The sequence below is a fragment of the Phyllobates terribilis genome, unplaced genomic scaffold (genome assembly GCF_046119375.1).
Source record: "Phyllobates terribilis strain yellow unplaced genomic scaffold, ASM4611937v1 Scaffold_8__6_contigs__length_399053987, whole genome shotgun sequence".
NCBI classification, from domain to species: Eukaryota; Metazoa; Chordata; class Amphibia; order Anura; family Dendrobatidae; genus Phyllobates; species Phyllobates terribilis.
In genome coordinates, this window is record NW_027362768.1 from 82,775,414 (window position 1) to 82,799,996 (window position 24,583).

At 45.2% G+C, this 24,583-nt stretch overlaps 1 protein-coding gene across 1 annotated transcript in view; it reads left to right on the forward strand.

Annotated features, from left to right (window-relative positions):
- The window catches only part of LMX1A (LIM homeobox transcription factor 1 alpha), a 170,225-nt gene that overhangs the window by 47,650 nt on the left and 97,992 nt on the right, over window positions 1–24,583 (forward strand). The gene's annotated exons all lie outside the window — the stretch shown is intronic.

Below are 24,583 nucleotides of genomic sequence, written 5' to 3' on the forward strand. Positions count from 1 at the left end.
CTGACCCCCCATCAGTCTTCTAGCTATTTTATAACAGTTTTTGCTATATAAACTCTTTTGGCTTCTAGCTGTACATATTCTTTCTTCATTTATTGGTTGATCTTTTGTTGCTAACGTGAAATATTACCATCAACCAGGTCAAACAAGTTTCTCCTCTGTGAATCACTAGGGTGATTTTATATTTCTATGCCACACACATATACACCTTAAAGAGTTTCTTTTTATAGAGAGTACAGTAAAGCGTGCAAACACCTCCTGAATTTGGTCGGTCTGCCAATTTTTAAGGGGATTACAGGCGAAATGAGTGGAAATTAGACTATATTTACATGGTATTTCTGGGACCAAGCTACTACAAAGCAAACAATTCCACTAAGCTCTACAATCACACACTGCCCTCATACCATTGTATGGCATTTATGACATTTGATACATGTCCACCATATTCTTGTCACTAGAGATTATCTGGATAATGAAACTTATGATTATGTCAGTTAAGATAAATGGTATTTATGGCGCTAGAGAGGATGGGTACACTATGTAGCGCAGCCTATTGTGCAATTTCCACTATCTTATTAAGTCCTTATTCCAACCCTGATTTCCCCCACACACACATATATTCAGAGGCTACTGCTCTAAAAATGGCATATATATGTAAATATATAAAGCTATATATAGATATATATACAGAGGGTGAAATAGGTATTGAACACGTCACCAATTTTTGTAAGTAAATATTTTTCTAAAGGTGTTATTGATATGAAATTCTCTCCAGATATCGGTAACAGCTAGTGTTGAGCGAGCACTAAAATGCTCGGGTGCTCGAAGCTCGGGCCGAGCTCGCCGTGATACTCGAGTGCTCGACCCGAGCAACGAGCCCAATATTAGTCTATGGGAGACTCGAGCATTTTTGCGGCGGCACCCCAGCAGTCTTTTAAAAGCCTAACAAGTGTCCAAAACGATAGTGACAGTGCTCAAATGACATGGGGACAGCATGGGGATCGCCCCAGGAAGCATTTCTGACCCCCAGGTCACTGCTGTCAACAATGTGGTCAGAGGCATTAAGCCACTTTTACAGGCTCACAATAAAACGTTCAAAAACGAAAGTGAAACTTTTTTCCTGTGAAATATGTTAAGGAACATCCTTTCCAGGGAAAAGACTTGTGTATAAGTTAAAATAAATGACCAAAAACAAAAATACTCCTCCACACCTTCGGCTATGTTCACAAGTAGCATTTTTTATGCGTTTTTGCACTTTTGTATTGCTTTCAACTATGACAAATGCATTCACCGGGAAATGTCATTTTAACATTTTACAACCTTATCTGGCCATGTGCTGTGTGACACATGCATAAAGTGCTGAAAAGGCATGGGAACAGCATGGGGAAGACCCCTGGAAGCATCTCTGACTCCCAGGTCACTGTCTAAAAGTGTGCCCATCATAAGTGATCCTTGCCGCATCAGAAGATGCAGACTTGCAACTATCCCCATGCAAGTTCTAGTCCCAGGGCAGTGTTCAATTGTACCTCCCCCATTCCTTGCAATGCAAGCGCAAGTATGCAGCCTGCCACCCACCCACCCCCAGGCTGCAATACCATACTGCTTGCTTGCTTGAACTTGAAATTGGGCCTTTTAGGCATGTGGAGGCGGAATCTGGCCACCACGTCATGGCTGTGTTGGCGGCCTGGAATCCATACTCAGTCCCCAGCTGCCCGGCGGCCAGGTGTCCATACTCGGTCCCCAGCCGCCCCGCGGCCGGGTGTCCACACACGGTCCCCAGCCGCCTGGGGGCAGCCGGGTGTCCATAAACGGTCCCCAGCCGCCCCTATTTCTCCTTGGAACATCCCCCCACACACTTTTCTTAGCCCGGCCTGCTTTAGGCAGCATTGGACGAGCCCACCAGAGAACCAGACTCCTCCGGTGGGCCCTGACTTCTCCATTGGTGGAGTTGACAGTGCCAAGGTGAGGAGCATGATGATGATGACAGAAGTTAGCATCTGCTATGTTTTCTTTTAATGCAAGTGTAAGTGTGCAGCCTGCCACCCACCCACCCCCAGACTGCAATTCCATACTGCTAGCTTGCACTTGAAATGGGGCCTTTTAGTTTGGAGGAGGCCGAAGCTGGCCACTACCTCATGGCTGCTTCGGCAGCGAGGTATCCATACTCAGTCCCCAGCCGCCCCTATTTGTCCTGGTGTGCCTTATACATAAGATTAAGCGCGTATACCAAAACATTACCTGTGCCCTCCCCAGTGCATTTAGTGGGAAGGAAAGCCTATTCCGCTGTAGTGTGTGCATGCCAAACCCCTGGTCATGGTACATGTGAAGATGCCTCCCACCTTGCACCTGTCGTTGCAGACTTGCAACTATCCCCATTCAAGTCCTTGTCCCAGGGCAGTGTTCAATTGTACCTCTCCCATTCCTTGCAATGCAAGCGCAAGTATGCAGCCTGCCACCCACCCACCCCCAGGCTGCAATACCATACTGCTTGCTTGCTTGCACTTTAAATTGGGCCTTTTAGGCATGTGGAGGCGGAATCTGGCCACCACGCCATGGCTGTGTCTGCGGCCTGATATCCATACTTAGTCCCCAGCCGCCTGGTGGCCGGGTGTCCCCGCTTGCTCCCCAGCCTCCAGGGGGTGGCCGGGTGTCCATACTTGGTCCCCAGCCACCCCTATTTGTCCCGGTAACCTTTCCCACACTTTTCTTAGCCTGGCCTGCTTTAGGGCAGCATTGGCCGAGTCCACCGGACTATCAGACTCCTCCGGTGGGCCCTGGCTTCTCCATCAGGGGAGTTGAGAGTACCAAGGTAAGGAGCATGATGAGGATGATAGAAGTTAGCATCTGCTTTGTTTTATTGTAATGCAAGCGCATGTATGTAGTAGCGGCTAGGCCTGAGGTGGTCAGCGTTTTGGCGCATATCCTACCTCCTCCGAGGATTGCTGGATGTTTTCCTGCTACTATCCAAGTTCTATGACTCCCGTTAAAACAAAGCTTCAGGTGATAAATGATGGATGAGGTAGTGGCAAAGGAGAAAGAGCAGGAGGAACAGGGACCATTCACATCAATATCAGGCCAGTCAACCAGATATGTCTTGTAGGATATGTTTCTGTAACAAAAGGAGCGGTTCGGCTACACAGTTATAGGGCATACAGTGAGTGCAATGCCTACCAAAAATTTCGAGGCACTCCAATGCCCCTTGGAAATGACATGGAGGTCAGAGGGCGTTAACTAAACCTTTTTTTCCATTTATAGCAACTGGGTCTCCTGTGCACTGTTGGCCTAAGCAGTGAATGGAAGGCTTTCCAAAAATTATGAGGAACTGCAATGCCCCTTACAAGAGCCATGTGTGGCACCCCAGGGGTCTGGTCACCACAGTAATAGAGATATTACGTCGGAGAGCAAGTGGGAGGTTTCCTGGTCAGGATCCCTTAAACATGCAGCATCCTCCTGCCCCAGTCCTGGGAAGGGAGAATTCTGCCCTTATAAACTGGATCTGGGGCGGGGTTGAGTGAGTCAGAGAACAGTCAGAGTCAGAGTGAGAGCAAGGGAAAGTAACAGCAAGGAGCTCTGTAGGAGCTAGGAGCTAAAGACCAGGGTCTGGAAGCTGAGCAGAGCTCGCCCTGGCAGAAGACAATAGGAACCGGACACAGGAGTCCGAGGCTGTTAGGACTTATATATCCAGCAGCAGAAACCAGCCGGCAGGGGATTTCAGGTCCTCTGGCCATAGAAGCCCGGAGGCTCAGTCACAAGCAAGGGACCAGCACCGCCGTCATGGAGCGGAGGCTAACAGAAGGCCCCAAGTCACCAGCCATACGGGTGAGCACTACACGGTACTCTCAGGGACGTGGGCTACTTCTACCCGCTTACAGCAAGGTAGCCAGGAAGAGTGCAGACAGACGGGGAGGCCTACAACTCCACCTGGCCAGGGGACCTCCTGCTTGCTCACAGACTGACGAGGCCTCTTATGCTAGCCAGTACTCCCGGGAGGGTCTACATTATAATCATCAGTAAAGACCCTGAACTGCACTGCAAAGACTCTGAGTCGTTCCTGCTGCGCTCGTGCACCATCACCTCCATCATCCACACTCACTGCCCTGAGGCTACACTCCCCCCGTGGGGAGTTATGCCATTCTCTGCTGCGCACACAACACCAGCCTCAGCGGTCTGCCTCGCAGCGGTGGCACTCCCTGACCGCAATCCACGGGTGGCGCAGTCGGACAATTAACCTCAAAACCTAAGAAAGACTGCCACTGGTTTGACCAGCCTGAGCCACAGGACCGGGTCACCGCCACGGAGACTACAGACCCCAGAGACCCGGCACCGGGTATCCCACACACGTGTACACACGGCCCAGGGGGCGCGTCACATGCAGTACAGCATATTACAAACATAAGTCCCATTATTGGGGAGTGGGTGTCCCATAGTATTTGCTTATGCCTTGCAAGCAAAAGCTGCCAAATATTAGGACGGAGCAACTTGCAATGCCCCTTACAAGAGCCATGCAGTACAGCATATTACAAACATAAGTCCCATTATTGGGGAGTGGGTGTCCCATAGTATTTGCTTATGCCTTGCAAGCAAAAGCTGCCAAAAATTAGGACGGAGCAACTTGCAATGCCCCTTACAAGAGCCATGCAGTACAGCATATTACAAACATAAGTCCCATTATTGGGGAGTGGGTGTCCCATAGTATTTGCTTATGCTTTCCAAGCAAAAGCTGCCAAAAATTAGGACGGAGCAACTTGCAATGCCCCTTACAAGTGCCATGCAGTACAGCATATTACAAACATAAGTCCCATTATTGGGGAGTGGGTCTCCCATAGTATTTGCTTATGCTTTCCAAGCAAAAGCTGCCAAAAATTAGGACGGAGCAACTTGCAATGCCCCTTACAAGAGCCATGCAGTACAGCATATTACAAACATAAGTCCCGTTATTGGGGAGTGGGTGTCCCATGGTATTTGCTTATGCTTTCCAAGCAAAAGCTGCCAAAAATTAGGACGGAGCAACTTGCAATGCCCCTTACAAGAGCCATTCAGTACAGCATATTACAAACATAAGTCCCATTATTGGGGAGTGGGTGTCCCATAGTATTTGCTTATGCTTTCCAAGCAAAAGCTGCCAAAAATTAGGATGGAGCAACTTGCAATGCACCTTACAAGAGCCATGCAGTACAGCATATTACAAACATAAGTCCCATTATTGGGGAGTGGCTCTCCCATAGTATTTGCTTATGCTTTCCAAGCAAAAGCTGCCAAAAATTAGGACGGAGCAACTTGCAATGCCCCTTACAAGAGCCATGCAGTACAGCATATTACAAACATAAGTCCCATTATTGGGGAGTGGGTGTCCCATGGTATTTGCTTATGCTTTCCAAGCAAAATCTGCCAAAAATTAGGACGGAGCAACTTGCAATGCCCCTTACAAGAGCCATGCAGTACAGCATATTACAAACATAAGTCCCATTATTTGGGAGTGGGTGTCCCATAGTATTTGCTTATGCCTTGCAAGCAAAAGCTGCCAAAAATAAGGACGGAGGAACTTGCAATGCTGGCACCCTGGTGGTATAGTGGTGGTGGAGGCTGAGGATAAGGAGAAGAAGATAAAACAGCCGAAACGAGGAAGCGTATACCCATGTGTGGGTGTGAAGTGGTGCATGTGAATACACCTCCCGAAATAACACAGTGGATTTGACTTTATGTTACTCTGCTGTCATTTGGTGGTGATGAGAAGTCTGGCCCAATCCAGCCCTTGTTCATTTTGATAAGGGTCAGCTTGTCAGCATTGTCAGTTGACAGGCGAGTGCGCTTATCAGTTATAATTCCCCCAGCGGCACTAAAAACACGCTCCGATAACACGCTAGTGGCAGGGCAGGCCAGGACCTCCAAGGCGTACAGAGCGAGCTCATTCCAAGTGTCCAGCTTGGATACCCAATAATTAAAAGGCACAGAGGAATCACGGAGGACGCTGGTACGGTCGGTAAGGTACTCCCTCACCATCTTTTGAAACTTTCCACTCCTTGTGAGAGTACCCCGCGCCTCAGGGCCTGTAAGCTGGGCGGGTGTCAGAAAACTGTCCCTGAACGTTGACAGTGTTCCCCTGCCTCTGCTGGATTGGAGTTGCATCTCTCTCGCCTGTACGCCTTGGTTGGGCAACGAACTGTGACCTCTGCTGCTAGCGTGTTCAGATGGGAATTTTTTTAAGAGTTCTGCAGCAAGGGCCTTCTGGTACTGCCCCATTTTTGTAGACCTCTCCACCTCAGGAATAAGAGAGTGAAAGTTCTCCTTGTAGCGGGGGTCTACAAGTGTCACCAACCAGTAATGACTGTCACCCAACATTTTGACAACGCGAGGGTCACGGTTAAGGCAGCGTAACATAAAGTCAGCCATGCGTGCCAGACTGGTAACGGGCAAGATTTCCGTGTCCTCACCAAGATGACGACTGACCATGCTCTCCTCCTCCTCCTCCTCTTCCTCCTCCCCCCTGTCCTCAGGCCACCCACGCTGAACCGACGGTATGACACTTGTACAGGTACTACCGTCTACAACGCATGATAGCAGCTCCTGTTCTTCCTCCTCCTCCTCCTCCTCTCCCTCATTGTCCCCCAATGCACGTTGGGATGAGATGAGGCTGGGCTGTGTGTAATCGCCCGCTACGGCTTCTTGATCCATCTCATCATACTCTGGTTGCGATGCCTCCTCTTTAATCCTCTGCAGAGAGCGTTGCAAAAGACAGACAAGTGGGATGCTGACACTAATTATGGCGTCATCGCCACTCACCATCTTGGTGGCCTCCTCAAAGTTTGTCAGGATGGTACATATGTCAGACATCCAGGTCCACTCCTGAGGTCTTATGTGTGGAGTCTGACCTGAATATCGACGGCCTTGTTGCAGCTGGTACTCCACAACTGCTCTCTTCTGCTCACAAATCCTTTGCAACATGTGGAGGGTAGAGTTCCAACGTGTGGGGACATCACACACCAGTCGGTGTGCCGGAAGCTGCAAACGCTGCTGCAACACAGCAAGGGCGGCGGAAGCTGTAGCCGACTTGCGAAAATGAGCTGACAGGCGGCGTACTTTCACGAGCAGATCTGGCAACTCGGGGTACGATTTAAGAAACCGCTGAACCACGAGGTTAAGCACATGAGCCAGGCATGGTACGTGTGTGATCTCACCTCGCCTCAGAGCCGCCACCAGTTTACTGCCATTGTCACACACGACCATGCCGGGATGTAGGTTCAGCAGTCTCAGCCACAGATCTGCCTGCTCTTTCACAGCTGTCCACAACTCACAAGCAGTGTGAAGTTTATCACCTAAGCTTATGAGTTTCAGCACAGCCTGTTGCCGCTTGGCGGAGGCAGTACTGCAATGCTTCCAGCTTGTAACTGATGTGGTGATATCTGAGATGGAGGCTGAACATGAGGAGGAGGAGGAGGATGCGCAGGAGCTGTACACTGTGGGGGCAACTCTGACTGACATAGGGCCTCGGTGTGGGGAGGATGTGTTCCGTCCCAAGGTCCGACTGGGTCCCGGCTTCCACTATGTTTACCCAGTGTGCCGTCAGAGAGATGTACTGTCCCTGGCCACAAGCACTTGTCCACGTGTCCGTTGTCAGGTGGACTCTCCCAGTAACTGTGTTGTTGAGGGCACGGCAGATGCTTTGGGACACGTGCTTGTGTAGTGCGGGGATGGCACACCGGGCAAAATAGTGTCGGCTGGGGACCGAGTACCGAGGGACGGCCACCGCCATAAGATTGCGGAAGGATTCTGTCTCCACCAGCCTAAAAGGCAGCATTTCCAACGCAAGCAGTCGTGAAATGTGCGAAATTAGGACTGTGGCCTGTGGGGCGTTAGCTGCGAATTTCCGCTTTCGTTCAAAGGTCTGGGATATGGACAATTGAACGCTGCGGTGGGACGTGGACGTGGACGTTGATGCTGTTTCTTGAGAAACTGCCATAACAAGTGAAGACTGAGAGGAGGGGGCATCTTTACTTGCAGTATGGACAGGGGATTGCCTTGCACACACAACAGGGGGTTCTATTGCACGCACAATAGTGGAAGAAGCAGTGGTGACACCCGCTGACACTGGTCGTGGACCCTGGGTTTCGCCCCACAAAGTCGGGTGCTTTGCTGCTGACGCGCCCCCTGGGCCATGTTGTTAGGGATACCCGGAGCCGGATCAGATGGGGGTTGTAGTCTCCGAGTGGCTGTGACCCGGTCCGTGCCCAGGGTGTCAAACTCAGTGTGCGGCAGTCCTTGCAGATGTTCTTAGTGTCGACTACGCCACCCGTTGATTTGCGGTCAAAAGGCCGCCGCTGCAGGATGGTCCGCTGAGGCTGGTGGTGTCTGTGCAGCTGTGGTAGTATAACCCCCAACGGGAGGGGTATAGCCTCAGGGGGTCAGACGTGGAGGATGGTGGTTGTGAAGGTGCAGCAAGGAGACTCAGAGGCATGAAATGCAGTTTCAGGGTTTTTACTCACTGGTGTTGCTCGGGTCACTCTGTACAGCAGTGACCACCCAAGCCGTGCTGCGTCCACCAGGTGCGGGACTCGGTCAACTCCCAGGCAATTCCTGAGTATGGTCCTGCGCTCCCTTCTTCTCTCTCTCTCTGGCCGTTCTCACCAGGGATCCACCTATGTCCGGCTCCCTCGGGTCTCTTGGTGGTTGAACCTTCTCTGGCTTCCCTGACCCTATGCTCGGTGTGCCATTCTGGTGGATTTGGTGAGGGTCGTGGCAAATCTTGCCCACGACCTCCGGTTCCTGGCTAAGGTTTGCTTTGGCCTCCGCCAGCTTGGGATCCGGTACCCTTTTGCCGACCCTTCACCCTTTTGTCCTTATTCTGGGATCTTGGGGTCCCCTCTCGTCCTGCGCCTCTGGGTCCCTCTTCCTTCTCCTCTCCTGGAGTTACTGCTGACTCACTGACTGACTGTCTGACTCTGTTCTTTGATGGTGCCCACCTTATATACACCCTCTATGTGTGAGCTCAGGTGACCAGCACCCAATGAGCTCCTAACTTTACCCAGGCTGCTCCCCCTATCTGCCCCTACACTACTTGGGATGTACCACCCCCCTCCCACTCCAGCCAGGAACAGACTCGGTCGTACCTGCACATTTCTAAGTGGGAGTACCGTTGGTCTGCTCCTCGGAAATGGGATGTGTGTAGTGCATGCAGCCTACCGAGCTCAGGTCCACACTCCATCCTTACCCGGGAGTGGAATATCACACCTCTGGGTTGAGGTGCAATACCCCTGTAGCAGCCGAATCCTCAGGGTGCTACACTGCCATGTGCCTGATCATGCTGGTGGTGATCAGGCTGGTAGATTTGTCACCCCTGCTGATGCTGGCATGGCAGGTGGAACATATGGCCTTTTTGGGGTTATCAGCAGAGTCTTTAAAAATTTCCAGACTCTGGAAGACCTACCGCTTGTACTGGCAACGTCCCTCGTGTTGGTGTTACGGGGAACTGTTGCCTGCCTTCTGTCTGCGGCCACCACACTGCTTCTTCCTGCCTGTTGGGGTACTCTGCCTCCCTCCCCCTGTGTGCTGCTGCCCTCACTCTGCATGTCCTCCTTCCACGTTGGGTCAGTTACTAGATCATCCACCACCTCCTCCTCTTCCACTTGCGCACCACGATCCTCCTCCTCACTTCCTGGCAATTGTGTCTCGTCATCGTCCACCTCTTGTGACAGATTGCCAACGTCGACTTCCTGTGGCCGTGGCTGTTCAAATATTTGGGCATCGCAACATGGGATCTCCTCTTCCACCACTTCAAGCGTATCAGGCGAGGGGCCCAAATATGGAAATGGACCAGTGAACAGCTCTTCAGAGTGTCCAAGTGTGGGATCACTTGCTGTCTGACGACACTCGGCATGGTGGGAGGAAGGAGCATCAGGGTGAGGAGGAGTATGCGGTCGAGACTCACGGCTACTAAGAGTTGACCGTGTGGAAGACAGACCGGAGGTGGTGGTGCCCAGGTAACTGGAAGTATTATCTGCTATCCAATTAATAACCTGTTCACACTGATCAGTTCTCAATACTGGTGTTGTTCTGTGCTTCCCTAGTAATTCGGTCAAGAAGTGGGAGCGAGAAGATGTGGCTGTTGGTTGTGGCACATTTTCACCTTGGCCACGGCCCCGTCCTCTGCACGAATCATCACCAGAACGTCCACTTCCACGTCCCTTGCCACGCGCCTTGCCCATTGTAAATGAAGTAAAATAGCTTACACTTGCACTATCAATGGAAAAAGGGTAATAAAGAGTAGATTAGAACCGTGGAAGAGGAAAACCACAGTTATTGTTTACTGGGGTATACCACACTTTTTTAAATAGAGATATTTGCGGCTGAACAGTGAGCGACACACTCAAACTGCTTTTTTTTTAGAAACCAAAGGCCCAAAACTGGATAGTACAGCGATTTGACCCATGGAACTGCGAAACCACACTGGGATGTCGGGCCTACACAAGACTATTTTCAACAGATATATTTTTGTGTCACAACAGTCAGGAGACACTACTGTTTTTCTTTAAGGAAAAAACTACCAAAAGCTGAATAATAGAGATTTTTTACCGTGGGATGGCAAAACCACAGTTATTGTTTACTGGGGTATACCACACTTTTTTAAATAGAGATATTTGCGGTTGAACAGTGAGCGACACACTCAAACTGCTTTTTTTTTAGATACCAAAGGCCCAAAACTGGATAGTACAGCGATTTGACCCGTGGAACTGCGAAACCACACTGGGATGTCGGGCCTACACAAGACTATTTTCAACAGATATATTTTTGTGTCACAACAGTCAGGAGACACTACTGTTTTTCTTTACGGAATAAAATACCAAAAGCTGAATAATAGAGGTTTTTTACCGTGGGATGGCAAAACCACAGTTATTGTTTACTGGGGTATACCACACTTTTTTAAATAGAGATATTTGCGGCTGAACAGTGAGCGACACACTCAAACTGCTTTTTTTTAAGATACCAAAGGCCCAAAACTGGATAGTACAGCGATTTGACCCGTGGAACTGCGAAACCACACTGGGATGTTGGGCCTACACAAGACTATTTTCAACAGATATATTTTTGTGTCACAACAGTCAGGAGACACTACTGTTTTTCTTTACGGAAAATATACCAAAACCTGAATAATAGAGATTTTTTACCGTGGGATGGCAAAACCACAGTTATTGTTTACTGGGGTATACCACACTTTTTTAAATAGAGATATTTGCGGCTGAACAGTGAGCGACACACTCAAACAGTTTTTTTTTTTAGATACAAATGGCCCAAAATGGATAATACAGAGGTTTGAACCGTGGAAGTGCAAAACAACACTTCTGTTTCTCTAGCCTACACCAGACTATTTTCAACAGTTATATTTGTGTCTGAAAAATCAGAGACACGCTTTTTTTTGGGGGGGGGGGGACACACCAAAAGGTTAATAAGACGGGTATTTGTACAGTGTGAAGGAGGAAAAAAAAGGAGGATTTAGATGAAAAAAAAAGGATTTTTCCTGGCCCCCGACACCTTGTGCTAAGTCCAGCAATTTCAGTAATAGGAGCACACAGGACTGTAATGCAGCGTTTGCTGGTATAACCACTGTGTCTCCTATACAGCCTGCCTGCTTGGTATCTGGGATGGATATTAGTCCTGAAAAGGACTGTTTGTTTGTTCTGGCAGCCTTTACAGACCCTACACTAACTATTTCGCAGTTTATATCTCTCCTTAAATCAGCAGCGCTGTCCCTACACTGTCTAATCCGAAGCGACTGTGTCCAAGATGGCGGCGCCCGGTTTTAAATACTCGAGGTGACGCTGTGCGGCCAGCCAATCACTGTAATGCCCATAACCAACATGGCTGCAGCATTACAGTGACTGGCTGGCAATCCCTGCATGTTCATTGGCTCTGTAAAGAGCGCCAAAGATGCAGGGCGGAGACCCGAGCTCCCGCCCGAGTAACCCGGAAATGCTCGGTGCTCGCCGAACATCCCGAGTAGCGTGATGCTCGGGCGAGTACCGAGCAGTGTCGAGCATGTTCGCTCAACACTAGTAACAACCCATCCAATCCACACAGGCAAAGAAATCAGACCATAGATATCCATAAATTAAGTTATGTATAATAATGAGAAATGACAGAGGGAAAAAGTTTTGAACACATGAAGAAAGAGAGTTGCAAAAAGTCATGGAAAGTCATGACACCAGCTGAAATCTATCAGTAATCAGAAAGCTATTCACTTAGTGAAAAATAATATCAGCTGGTTCAACTGATGGCATATAAAAAGCTGTCTCATTACCATGGTGCCACACAAAAAACATTTCATAATGGGTAAAACCAGTAAGCTGTCTCAAGACCTTTGCAACCTTATTGTTGCAAAACATACTGATTGCATTGATTACAGAATAATTTATAGACTACTGAAGGTTCTAATGAGCACTGTTGTGGCCATAGTTTGGAAGTGGAGAGAACATAATTTCACCATAAATCGGCCACAACCAGGTGCTGGCCACAATATTTCAGACAGAGGAGTGAAAAGAATTATCAGAAGAGTTGTCCAAGATCCAAGGACCACTTGTGGAGAGCCACAGAAAGACCTGGAATCAGCAAGTACAGTTGTTTCAAAGAAAACAATAAGTAATCTCCATGGCCTGTATGCACGCTCACCATACAAGAGTCCATTGCTGAACAAAAACCATGTTCAAGCGCATTTAAAGTTTTCTCAACAACCGTTACGCAAACCTGTGAAATACTGGTAGAATATAGTCTGGTCAGATGAGACAAAAATTTAACTCTTTGGATGCCATAATACACATCATGTTTGAAGTCCAAAAGGCACCGCATATCACCCCAAAAACATCATACCCACAGTAGAGTGTGGAAGTGGGTACATCATCGTGTGGGGCTGTTTTTCAGTATAAAGGCATTGGCAAAATCCACAATATTGAAGGAAGGATGAATTGACAAATGTACCGAGACATTCTTGATAAAGATCTGGTGTCATCTACCAGGATGATGAAAATGAAATGAGGGTGGACATTTCAGCACGACAATGATCCAAAACACACAGCCAAGGAAACTCTCAATTGGTTTCAGAGAAAGAAAATAAAACTGCTAGAATTGCCGAGCCAATCACCTGACCTGAATATAACAGAAAATGTATGGAAGGTACTAAAGCTCAAAGTTCATAGAAGGAGCCGCGGGACCTTCAGTATATGAAGCGTTTTGTGTGGAAGAATGGGCCCAAAATCACCCCTGAGCAATGCATGCGACTAGTTTCGCCATACAGGAGGCGTCTTGAAGCTGTCATCACCAACAAAGGCTTTTGTACAAAATATTAAATACATTTCAGTAAAAATGTTCAATATTTTTCCCTGTGTCATTTCTCATTATTACACAGAACTTATTTTATGGACATATACGGTTTGATTTCCTTGACTGTGTGGATTGGATGGGTTGTTACTGACATCTGGTGAGAATTTCATGTCAATAGCACCTTTAGAAATATATTTACCTATAAAATCGGTGACGTGCTCAATACTTATTTCCCCCTCTGTATATATATATATATATATATATATATATATATATATATACTATATATATATATATATACTGTGTATATATATATATATATATACAGTACAGACCAAAAGTTTGGACACACCTTCTCATTTAAAGATTTTTCTGTATTTTCATGACTCTAAAAATTGTACATTCACACTGAAGGCATCAAAACTATGAATTAACACATGTGGAATTATATACTTAACAAAAAAGTGCGAAACAACTGAAAATATGTCTTATATTCTAGGTTCTTCAAAGTAGCCACCTTTTGCTTTGATGACTGCTTTGCACACTCTTGGCATTCTGATGATGAGCTTCAAGAGGTAGTCACCGGAAATGGTTTTCACTTCACAGGTGTGCCCTGTCAGGTTTAATAAGTGTGATTTCTTGCCTTATAAATGGGGTTGGGACCATCAGTTGTGTTGTGCAGAAGTCAGGTGGATACACAGCTGATAGTCCTACTGAATAGACTGTTACAATTTGTATTATGGCAAGAAAAAAGCAGCTAAGTAAAGAAAAACGAGTGGCCATCATTACTTTAAGAAATGAAGGTCAGTCAGTGCGAAAAATTGAGAAAACTTTGAAAGTGTCCCCAAGTGTATTTGCAAAAACCATCAAGCGCTACAAAGAAATTGGCTCACATGAGGACCGCCCCAGGAAAGGAAGACCAAGAGTGACCTCTGCTTCTGAGGATAAGTTTATTCGAGTCACCAGCCTCAGAAATCGCAGGTTAACAGCAGCTCAAATTAGAGACCAGGTCAATGCCACACAGAGTTCTAGCAGCAGACACATCTCTTCAACAACTGTTAAGAGGAGACTTTGTGCAGCAGGCCTTCATGGTAAAATAGCTGCTAGGAAACCACGGCTAAGGACAGGCAACAAGCAGAAGAGACTTGTTTGGGCTAAAGAACACAAGGAATGGACATTAGACCAGTGGAAATCTGTGCTTTGGGCTGATGAGTCCAAATTTGAGATCTTTGGTTCCAACCACCGTGTCTTTGTGCGACGCAGAAAAGGTGAACGGATGGACTCTATATGCCTGGTTCCCACCGTGAAGCATGGAGGAGGAGGTGTGATGGTGTGGGGGAGCTTTGCTGGTGACACTGTTGGGGATTTATTCAAAATTGAAGGCATACTGAACCAGCATGGCTACCACAGCATCTTGCAGCGGCATGCTATTCCATCCGGTTTGCGTTTAGTTGGACCATCATTTATTTTTCAACAAGACAATGACCCCAAACACACCTCCAGGCAGTGTAAGGGCTATTTGACCAAGAGGGAGAGTGATGGGGTGCTATGCCAGGTGACCTGGAATCCACAGTCACCAGACCTGAACCCAATCGAGATGGTTTGGGGTGAGCTGGACCGCAGAGTGAAGGCAAAAGGGCCAACAAGTGCTAAGCATCTCTGGGAACTCCTTCAAGATTGTTGGAAGACCATTTCTGGTGACTACCACTTGAAGCTCATCAAGAGAATGCAAAGAGTGTGCAAAGCAGTCATCAAAGCAAAAGGTGGCTACTTTGAAGAACCTAGAATATAAGACATATTTTCAGTTGTTTCACACTTTTTTGTTAAGTATATAATTCCACATGTGTTAATTCATAGTTTTGATGCCTTCAGTGTGAAAGTACAATTTTCATACTCATGAAAATACAGAAAAATCTTTAAATGAGAACGTGCGTCCAAACTTTTGGTCTGTACTGTATATATATATAAATAAGTTGTATGTTGTATAATATAATAAATATTTATAAATTATATATACATAAATGCTATATATATATATATACAGATTATGCGTGTTTGACTTGTGCAGTCAATTTTGCTGCAGATATGAAGGAAATTTACTCAACTTGAATCAATAGTTTTAATTTTCCCTTTTGTGCAAGAATACACGGAAGCTTGTAACTAGCCGGTATCTATTACAATGGAAAACAAGTACGGAGTCGCTTCTCCTGGTGATGAACACGACCATTAAGAGGTGCAGGGCTGAGATCACCGTACCTTACACAAGCTTTCATAGTCACTAACAATGAGGAGCTGAGATTGTATTTAACTTTCCAGCCAGGATCTGTAATTGGTACAATAAACAGGAGCTATAAAAAGTAATTTGGGGAGAAGAGTTTATTTACAAAGCAGGAAATTAACACATCTATAAAAATAGGAGCTGGGTCTCCTTATGATGAGTCTTTTAATTATGAAGCAAATATTTGAGAGAGACAGAGGTAATAAAATAAAGGCTAAAATGTTAATAAGTTCCAGTGCACGTGTCCACGCTGTTTATTTAATCTGCAGGCTGCTGCTTATATCCTTGTAACAAACTACTCTCTGTTACAGTTCAGAATGGTCACATTAGAAAGTTGCAATGATGCAATCATCGTATTATATAGCACTATGTACTTACAATTGCTCATTTTGCCTTTCTACCCAGTAAATTCATCTCTTTTCCATTATGTCTATGACATCATAGGATTAAAAACAGACTAGCTGAATCCTTTAAACTGTGTGGAAACAGGAAGTATCTGCATGAGTCATCATTAGAACTACAATTCTTCACTGCAAAATCCCTGGCAGACGGAGGAGAGGAGCAGTTGGGTCAGGAGTTGAAGCGCAGTGGAGCTGGACTGCCAGGGACTTTCCAGTGATGTACAATTATAGTTCTAATGATGACTCATGCAGGGAAAAGAGATTCTTGTTTCCACATCAAGCTTAGAAGGATTCAGCCATTCAGTTTTAAATCACATGATGTCATAGACCTAATGGAAAAGAGAAGGCAACTGGAGCAATTGTAATTGATGACTGAAATATACTGTATATTAAGAGGATACAAATTTTGATGGGAGTGCTTCTTAAATCTTGTCATTTGCACCAACTTGAGATCTACCGATTGCTTTTCTATGGGAATTGCTAACTACAATCATTATCTTAGTGTACAAAATTACTTAAAAAATAATAAAAAAAAAACTTAGAAATAAAAGTTCTTGGTATTCTAAATACCCAGCATGCGGTAACTTCTTGCCTTATTTCTTCCCTGCGCAAATACATGGTCGATCAAGCCTGACTTCCAGGTAGTTCAAGCCGAGAATTATGCATAAATATCTATGTATTGGTTAAAGGGATTGCCCTGTTTGGAAATCTCCTTTTTAGGTCTCATTCAGGCGTTTATTTTTCACGTACTTGTTCTATCCGTGTTTTTCACAGATAGAACACGGACTCATTCTAATCTATGGAACTGTTCACGTGATCGTGTTTTTTTTGTAGACCGTGTGTTCGCCAAAAAAGTATGGAGACATGTCTGTTTTTGATCTGAGTCACAGATGAAAGTCTGTGTGTCCATTGTCGGACTGGGTTGGTAACGGCCCACCAGTAACATTGATTCTTGGGGCCCACTGTTCAGCTAGATGCAAAAATAATCTGACCCTAGTACACAAACTTACTATTGCTTCTATGTAATATTAATTTGGCTAGTTTATTTAATGAATGATTAGATGATAACTTTTTCTGCATATTGTGAATCAAGTGTAATAGCACTGCTCTTCAGCACTCCTTCACATGGGCGGCCTACCGGAGGATTCTCCTGTTGTCTGTGGGCCAGTCCGCATCTGTGTGTGCCTGTGGAAAGTCACTGACAGCTCACATTGCCATACGTGTGCGATCAGTGTGCTGTCTGTGATTAACATTGCAATAAATAGGAGAAGCTTTGCAGTTCGTTTTTTTTTGTTCATATACGAGAAAATTACTGACGAAACACTGATGGTAAAAACTGACACACACCAAACACTGAAGAAAATCTGATCAAATTGCTGATGAAAATTGGATAATTATATTTATGAATGAAAAAAAGCACTGATATCTGCACGAGGTCTAACATTGAAGCTCATTTTCAGAAATGTTTTCTTTAATAACTTTCAATGTTCAGACTCTATCCGTCAGGGAAGCTCTGAGTATAAGGGCCCTTTTAAACGTCCGAGATCATCGGTCCGCTATTGGATCAAAATGCGTGGACTGACTGCATGTCTCGTGAACCAAGCATGGCAGCCTCATAGAAATATATGAAACTGTCACGCTCGTGTCGGCCAGTCCGTGCATTGCCATCCGAGATCGGACCGATGATCACGGACATCTGAAAGAGCCCCAAGGCTACTCATTTACCCTAAAGAAGATTTTTGGCATCTAATGTGACATTCATATCTCCTGCAGGTTGAAAATCCCTTATGTAACTATTTTTGATATCTGATGTTGAGACACTCAATAGGACTGTTCTTAATATTGAGGAAATTAAATTATGCCCAAAACTGGGTAATGCTTAACAGAGACTTGAAATAACTTAGACAGGCCAGAACGTAAAGAGGACCTATCGGCTATGAGAAAAACATAAAGAGTGACAGTTGATGAAATGCTAAAACTTTTCTCAAATTTCTCAAGTTTTCATGGAAACCGGCTTTACTTTAATTTTACCAAAGTGACTGCAAAATCTGGTGATAATCTCTTTTCTGGTAGATACCACCAGTGATTCGGGGGGGGGGCTGATTCCTTTACAGCATATGTTTGGTAAAGTAGAGCCTTGTCCTTAAATCTGGCAGTATTTGGCCCGCTTTGTCATTTTAAAATCTTGCTAGTCCATAAAATTGGAAAACCAATTCACTAATTCTTCTGATAAACACTCCAAAAACATGGTGAATTAATTGACCAAATCAACCCAATGTGATGTGAATTAGCAAAATGCATATCAGGCAAAACATTTTCTCGCCTCTCACAAGGAGCATGAACTTAATTTCATACTCGTATTGTTATTTTCAAGTGATGGAATAAGATGTCTCTCAATACATACACACAGACAGATGGCTGCAACACACCGAGTAGATGTTGGTACAGGATTTACCTCAGTTGCAGCTTCAAGCCTCCTCCATAGTTCATCGGAAACCATCTTACATCTCTTCTTACATAACTACATTGATGATGAAGTAATCAGCAGCTCATATTTCCTATGGTAAGATGCTGCACTCTCATAGTCAGACCCCACACAGTGGTATCTCCCTTCTCATAAGCAGGAAGTCTCACCCAGCTCTCAAAATAAGGAGACAGCCAAGAGCCACGGCTTCAGACGAATTAAGACTCTGTCTCTTAAAAAGCCAGAGCTTTTATCAATAAATTAGATTGGATTTTTTTCGTATTTTTCCTAATTATTTATATGTGAGAAAGGTTTTATATTTTGGTCTCCTTTTATTTCATAACATTTTCCAAAAGGTGATAGGTCGTCTTTAAAACTCCTTAACGACCTTGGGATTTTCCGTTTTTGCATTTTTGTTTTTTGCTCCCCTTGTTCCCAGAGCCATAGCGTTTTTATTTTTTGGTCAATATGGCCGTGTGAGGGCTTATTTTTTGCTGGGCGAGTTGTACAGTACTTTTAAAAGCCATTACTAGTTTTACCATATCGTGTACTGGAAAACGGGAAAAAAATTCCAAGTCGGTGAAATTGCAAAAAAAATGCAATTCCACAGTTGTTTTTTTTTTTTTCTTTCCAAGTTCACTGGATGCTAAAACTGACCTGCCATCATTATTCTCCAGGTCATTACGAGTTCGTAGACACCAAACTTGTATAGGTTCTTTTTTATTTAAGTGGTGAAACAAAAATCCAAAGTTTGCTAAAAAAGTAATAAAAAATGGTGCCATTTTCCGAGACCCATAGCGTCTCCATTTTTCAGGATCTGGGGCCGGGTGAGGGCTTATTTTTTGCGTGCCAGGCTGACATTTTTATTGATACCATTTTGGGGTAGATACGATGTTTTGATTGCCCGTTATTGCATTTTATTGCAATGTTGCGGCGATCAAAAAAGACCTAATTCTGGCGTTTGGAATTTTTTTCTCGTTAGGCCTTTCTAGATCGGATTAATTCTTTTTTTATATTGATAGATCGGGCGATTCTGAACGCGACGATAACAAATATGTGTATGTGGGGTTTATTTTTTATTATTTTATTTTGAATGGGGCAAAAGGGGGGTGATTTAAACTTTTATATTTTTTTAATTTTTTTTAATATTTTTAAAAACATTTTTTACACTTTTTGCTTGCTTCTATAGTCTCCATAGGAGACTAGAAGCAGTAACTGTCTGATCGCCTCTGCTACATAGAGGCGATGAGCAGATCTCCTCTATGTAGCAGAAATACTTTTGTACTATGAGCGCCGACCACTAGGTGGCGCTCATAGCAATCTTTACATGACAACCACAGGGATCTGCTGCAGACCCAGGGTTGCCATGCCCACCCATCAGTGACCCACGATCACGTGACGGGGTCACCGATGGGCGGGGTAAGTGACGCGCTTCCGGTGCGGCGAAGTTAAATGCCGCTGTCAGAGATTGACAGCGGCATTTAACTGGTTAACAGCCGTGGGTGGATCGCGATTCCACCCACGGCTGTTGCGGGCACATGTCGGCTGTAAGAATCAGCTGACATGTGCCCGGTTCAGTGCGGGCTCAGCGGCGGAGCCCGTGCTGAACCGAGTGTGATGGTCAGGGGCGTACTAATACGCCCCAGGCCAGTAAGGGGTTAAGAAATTAAATTTGCCATGGGGGGCTTGTCTTATGATGACTGGTTGGCACAAGGTACTGACAGAATTGAGATGAGAAGTCATTATAAGCAAAGACAGACTTGTAGGCTGAGGCGACAGAAATGGTATAACCATCGAAGTTAATATAGCTGAATCGTGGTTCTGTGCTACCACCTGAGAATGGAGCAGGTCCAGTGCTACGCTACACAGGTCGCAGGCGCCGCCATTTTCCTGACCCTGGAGGCAGGGAAACCGTTTCAATCTTATGGAGCTTCACGTTCTGGAGTCTTTGGATGTGTGAGGATGCGGGGCGCCATGTCTCCCACTCATTTCACTGTCCAGGAAACATGGGACGCAGTGTTTCCCAGTTGCAAGGCAACACAGGACGTTGCTGTGTCTAGTCCTAGGCAGTGGTGGGAAACACTGTCCATTCTGCTGTGCAAGTTAGCAGGGATTGGCTGTCTGGGGATGATTGGAAGGTATTCAACACCTGACCTTTCCTTCAGCATTAGGCGGGCTATGTAACCCTATTCCTTGCTCAGTCCTTTGGTGTTTATTGCAGTTCATATGTGCTGTGACTGTGAGTGGTTCTAGTAGTAGTCGTTGCTATCTTTTCAGGGTTTTTCTTAGGGGTCTGCTCCTTCTCTCTTCTTACTACTCTTCTTGGGGTTCTTGCAGAGGTACCCACCTGGTTCTTGACTAGGCACCGGCCACGTCACCAGACGCCAACTGACCGGCAAGAGTGGACCTGGGAAGGGCTCTGCCAATGTCCCCCTTCCATTTCTGAGAACTGGATGAAGAGTATTCCTAGCCCTCAAGGGCTTGCCTAGCTGGGCAGTTTGTGCCAAGTGTGTCTGTGGCTGTGCCTTTCCTGGTTTGATGCCAGTCTTGCTGTGTCATGATGCATTAGCACATAACAGGAGGTTGCTTCTTTTTGTGGAGAATAATGTAATATAATTTGTTGGTACAATATGGCTCCATAAAAAATGATAATAATATATTAAATAAGTGCATTGTTCAGTTTGTTATTCTACTTATGTTATGGACTGTATGTGGAAAAGACTGTATGTGGAAAAGACATGCAAATCTTAAAATAATTTCACAGGCTAGCTAGTTATTACATTTAACAGGTTGCAGAGAACTTTTCAGTTTCAACATTTTTTCTTCTGTACAGGAATCTGGGCTTTGCTGCGAGGGAAACGAGGTTGCACCCTTGAAGTAGCTGCTGTATGGTGTAGCCGGTTGGCAGGAAATAGTCGACTAACTAGGTCAATACCCGAGGTGTGGTAACAGTTAGAAACTCAGAATGCAAAGGCTTATTCAAGGGGATAGCCAGGGTTAAAACCATGATAGAAGAACCAGTGTACAAATCATCAGGCAAGAGCTGGGTTGATTCAATGTAAGGTTAGGTCAAGCAAGAAGCAAGCAGGGTTATGTATCAGGGATTAACAGCAGATGACAAACACCAGCATCTGATTACACTTATAACTGGCAATGGGAGTGTTAGGTAAAGATTTAAATATGGTGTTAAATATGGTGTGTTCAGGAATTGGCCAGCTGACTGCTGCCATTGGCTGGACACCAAGACCTAACATGCATAATTAAAACTACAATTACCTGGGCAGCAATTAGGCTGTCCAACAGAAGGAGCTGTGGTAAAGCGGCTTGCTCGGCTGTGCACAGAGGTAGACATGGAACACTGTTTCTTTAAATTTCGGGTTGGTTTATTAAAGCATGTCATAAACCACTCTGGAGTCCATAAAGTAAACACAGCCCAATCGGTATAACGGCAAAACAAAACAAAAAGATACAGCACAGTTCGTATATCGGCTGGGGTCCGGCTACTCAGGGTTAGCCACACACCATTCAGCACAACACATGCAACCTCCTCCCTGGAGCAGGTCTCTCCAGATACTGACTCACACCTGATTCAAAAGGATGGGTATTTACAGCCCAGACAACACCCTGAGGTGGAGATATGGAGATCAACCTTCCGCCCTCTCATAAAACGCGTTCTTTTAAACATGGCTGATTAACCCTCTCTGCACCTACAATGGAGGAGAAAACTTCCATATTTCACATCACTGAAGATAATAGCCTCAGTGAAACATATCTCCCCTCCAGTATTCTGCCAGTGACTTTGTCACAGAGCATAAAACATATTGACGTTAGAGTTGGGTGGCACTTGCCCTATTTGCAGCATAGCAGAATGCTCTGTTAATAGAATGACAGGCTGGGTAGTGAACATACCACCCAGCAATGACGTCAGCACTCAGCACCGTTCACAGAGTCAAAGTGGCAATGCCTGACAGCGGAGATAGAGAGCGCAGGGCTATGGCCAGGTAAGTATGTGACAATATGGAAATTTTGTTATTTATGGTATGGAAAGCTCACAAGGGGGTGGATGGGGTAGTAATATAATCCCTTGTATTTAACCAGCAGAAAGAATGGTGAGGTCACCTAGAAGGAATTATCCATGGTAGTGTAATGGCTATGGGCAACGTCCACCATGCTGGTTCATCTACATCATGCTGGTAATTGTTAAGTAATCCCATAAATTGCTTTGTATTTTTAAAAGGCTAAAAACAAACAAAAACTCTATAAATCACATTATCAGTGTATACTGGGAGCCTGGTCCTAATAATAATCATGCCACCAAAGAAGTTGCTTTATCCCTGAGATTAAATATAGTGCTGTTTAATGACCGATCCTTCAGTATTCAATTATAGCCCTGCATATATCACATTGTTGCTTCTAGTAAATCAGCACAATGAGCCGCGCTGGGAAGGACACCGAGAAATAGTCATAGTGAGGGCTCTAACAATACCTATACACCCAGAACAGAATAGCTACAACTCTAACACAAAAGTTACACTTGGACTGCAATATCACAAGGAAAGGGAATAAAAGGAGGGATAGAAGCCAATGGCTGTAACCACAATGAAGCCCCTGCTGGCTCCCAGCGGGAACATGACTGATAGCTATGCCATCTTAATAATGGCAACAAAGACAGTGTCAGCTCAGTCATCTACCAGTTCACAATTTAGGACCACTTAAAACAAACTTGCTTTAACCCTTTAAAGTCCTAAAACTTCATGATATTATAGACATAGTGCCTAAATGTGTAATTGCAACAAGTAACAAAACAAACTTCTGGAACATACATTTAAATGATAAAATATGTATTAAAATGTATTCTTACAGCCACAATTCTTCATGTCTTTGGGCACCACATTTTAAAAAAGACATGAAGAAACTGGAGCAAGTTCAGAGAACAGAGACCAGAATGGTGACCGGTCTGGAAACAATGTCTTACAAGGAACGGTTAAAGGATCTGGGAATGTTTAGCTTGCAAAATAGAAGACAGAGAGGAGACATAATAGCTGTCTACAAATATCTGAAGGGATGTCACAGTATAGAGGGATCATCCTTATTCTCATTTGCACATGGAAACACGAGAAGCAATGGGATGAAACTCAATGGGAAAAGATACAGATTAGATATTAGAAAAAACTTTTTGACAGTGAGAGTGATCAATGAGAAGAACAGGCTGCTATATGAGGTCTCCTTAAATGGAAGTTTTCAGAAGGAGGCTGGACAGACATCTGTCTGAGATGGTTTAGTGAATTTTGCATTGAGCAGGGGGTTGGACTAGATGACCCTGGTGGTCCCTTCCAACTCTACCCTTCTATGTCGTTGTCTAAAATGGAATTAATATGACATTTATTTAGTTTTAGTTACATGTTTAAGGTGGTTGTCACATTTTCTATCTTCAGGAGGGCACTGGCCCCCTGCCTCCCAGGTTCATGCTTCCTAGGGGGCAGTGCGCTCCTGATTATTGACTCCTGATGAAGCTGGCCGGACAGCTTGCCTGAACTGCTAATCTTCAGGAGTGCACCGCCCACTAGGAAGCACAAACCTGGGAGCAGCGGGGACAGTGATGCCAGCGCTGATTTGGCCAGGGCTCACGTGTCATAACAACCGCATGAGAGCCCCGGGAATGCGAGTGCTGACACAGCTGAAACGGCGCCAGCACCGGAGGGGAATATATGTGTTTTTATTTAATTGGAGCCAAACATTATGATTGAGAAGGGGATGTCCTAGTAGTGGACAACCCCTTTTCAGTAGCCACCACTATATTGATATAAAGTACAGTCTCATCCAAAAATGATGTCTGTTATTAGAGGAAATTCAGCGCCATTCAATTTTGTAGGGCTGAACTGCAATACCATTCACGGTCCATACATGAGAATGGCGTTATTTCTCATAGTAGGTTCTGCTGCATCTGTGGCTAACCTGTATAGCAGTTAGCTCCTCAATTATGCCAATATTCCTAATTACCATGGACCTTTCATATTATCCAAGATGGAAAGTTAAAATTATTAACATTTTCTTCTGATTCAAAATGCTGACATTATACAGGACAGACCAAAAGTTTGGACACACCTTCTCATTTAAAGATTTTTCTGTATTTTCATG